The sequence below is a fragment of the Nycticebus coucang genome, chromosome 10 (genome assembly GCF_027406575.1).
Source record: "Nycticebus coucang isolate mNycCou1 chromosome 10, mNycCou1.pri, whole genome shotgun sequence".
In the NCBI taxonomy this organism is placed as follows: Eukaryota; Metazoa; Chordata; class Mammalia; order Primates; family Lorisidae; genus Nycticebus; species Nycticebus coucang.
The window spans coordinates 88,587,912-88,590,604 of NC_069789.1; the positions used below are offsets into that span (position 1 = coordinate 88,587,912).

The 2,693-nt window shown below is 37.8% G+C and overlaps 1 pseudogene; it reads right to left on the reverse strand.

The window, feature by feature from the left end:
* Window positions 1-2,305: 2,305 nt before the first annotated feature.
* Window positions 2,306-2,412, reverse strand: LOC128596196 (dolichyl-diphosphooligosaccharide--protein glycosyltransferase subunit 4-like; annotated as a pseudogene).
* Window positions 2,413-2,693: the final 281 nt, after the last annotated feature.

Genomic DNA, 2,693 nt, shown 5'->3' on the forward strand with positions numbered 1-2,693 from the left:
ATTCTCACAGTCTGACTACTTCTTAGTCCCTCTGCTACCATCCAGGATGGAGGCACCATTGTTCTTAACTAGAGTATTGCAATAGCCTTCCTTCCCTGCTTCTTCCCTTGATAATCTTTCCAGTGGGTCCTCAGAAGCAACCACCGGGATCCTGTTAAAACATAAATCAAGTCATGTCATGTTTTTACTTAAACTTTAATCTAGAAGTCCCCTCTTCTCTGCTGTTTCAGTTACCTGAAGCCAAATGGGGCCTGAAAGTATTAAATGAAAAATTATGGAAATGAACAGTTCATAAGATTTAAAATGATACTGTTTTGAGGAGCCTGATGAAATCTCCCACTGTTCCACCCAGAGCATGAGTCATGTCTCCGTCCAGCATTTCCTTGCCGTCTACTAGTTGTCTACCCTTGTAGCCCACTTGTTGTCTATCACTGCCTCTCAGTTATCAGATTGACTGTTGTGTTGTCTCAGTGTGTGCATTCAAGGAATCCTTATTTTACTTAAGTATGACCCCAGAATAAAACAATAGGGATGCTAGCTAATCAGATATGCAAAGAGAAGCTGCAAAATACTCCCATTTAAGTGAAAATGTGAAAGTTCTCAAACTTAATAAGAAAAAAAAATTGTATGCTGATGTTGCTAAGATCTATGATAGGAAGGAATCTTTTATGAGTGAAAATTTGGCATGTGATTTACAGTGTTTGATACTATCTGTGGTTTGAGGCACTCACTAGGGGTCGTGAAGTGGATCCCCCTCAAATAAGGGGGGACTAGTGTATTCTGTCATTCTTATTTCCTTTACTTCTCTTGATTATTCTTATTGTCAATAGTGATTTTAGAAATTACATTTTAGACTATGGATTATAAATACCAGTAAACATTAATTTATTCCATTTTAGTAAGCTATAAGCGCGTAGTATCTTTTGATAAATAAAAATGGATTTTATAATCAGGAGAGTAAATGTATTCTGACTATGTGAACTGATCAGTGTATCACTGATGATGTGAGGAATGATTTCTCATCACATTTTTTGAGGTTACCATTTACAACTTTATCATTACCACTTAAGATTTCTAATATAGTAGGTGCATAACGTCATGATGTTATGTACTTCTTTGCTCTGAGTCTAGTTTATCTGATATTAATGTAGCCATTTCTGCTTTTTTTTTGGATTACATACATGATACATCTTTCCCCTTCCTTTTGCTTTCGCTAACCTATGTCATTGTGTTTAAAGTGAATTTCTTATAGACAGGATATAACTGAGTTGTGTTTTAAAACAATCTACTTAGCCAATCTCTTTTAGTTTATGTATGTCTGCCATTTTATTGTTTGTTTTCCGTTTCTTGTTACCCTTCATTTCTTGCCTTTCTGTGGATTACTTACACATTTTTTAAGAGTTTCATTTTGATTTTTTTATAACGTCTTTGATTATATCACTTTGTATAGTTTTTTTAGTGGTTGCTCTAGGTATTTCTGTATATATACATAACTTATCTGAGCCTAATGGTGTTGATGTTTTACTACTTTTAATGATAATCTAAGTGTAGAAACTCTACTTCCATTTTAAATTTCCTTAGCTTTTTCTAATTGTCTTAGATACTTTCTCTACAAGCATTAAGCACCACATCAGGGATACCTAACTTTTGTATCAACCATAAAATATGATTAAAGAACCTCATGCAGTAATAGATGGTCTATTATATTTGCTCTTATTATTGTTATTATTATTATTATTATTATTTTGAGATAGAGTCTCACTTTGTTGACAGAGTGCCGTGGCGTGATAGCTCACATCAACCTCTAACTCTTGGGCTCAAGTGATTCTTTTGCCTCAGCCTCTCAAGTACCTGGGATTACAGGCACCTGCCACAACGCCTGGCTATTTTTAGAGATGAGGTCTCGCTCTGTCTCAGGCTGGTCTCGAACCTGTGAGCTCAGGCAATCCACCCACCTCAGCCTCCCAGGCTAGGATTATAGGAGTGAACCACTGCTAGGATTATAGGAGTGAACCATTGTGTCCAGCCTGCTCTTAATTTTTTTTTAAAATATCTACGTTTTTATATTGGGGGGAAGGAGTAGAAAAGAAAGTAGCCCCTATCCTGGGCCCTATTCAGTGACAGCTTCTTGTTCCTTAGGGTTAAGGAAGACCTTGAGGAAATAAAAGTGCTTTGGAAAAATCCAAGTATAGTTGCTTTGTTTGTCATGACAAGTAAAAAGGATGAAGCGAAGTGCAAGGGGCCCTCACACCCTCCTTCTTGCCAGACTATGTCCTGGAACCCTGGGACGGAGAAAGCACCACTTTCATTCCTGCTTCTTGGGATTGTTGACGGCCATGTAGTGACAGAGAAACATAAGAGTGACATGCCCAGCATGTCGGCAAAGATGGCGAGCTGCATGTGGGTGACCATCCTGAGCAGCTCCTCTGGAATCTGAGGCCCTGGGAGCACAAGCCTGAGCTTTGCTGTTGTTTTTGGTCATTCAGTTGCTCTTTTTTTCTGTCTCAAGTTCCAGGCCTTCTTCTGTCATGATTTTCTTTCTGTTTGGAGACTTTTAAAGCCATTCTTTAAGGGGAGGTCTGTTAGAAACAAATCCTCTTACTTCCCTTTAGTCTGAGGATGTTGTTTTTCCTCCTTCATTCTTTTTTTTTTTTGGATTAATATAGCTTTGTTAGAAGCAGAACTCAGAGTTA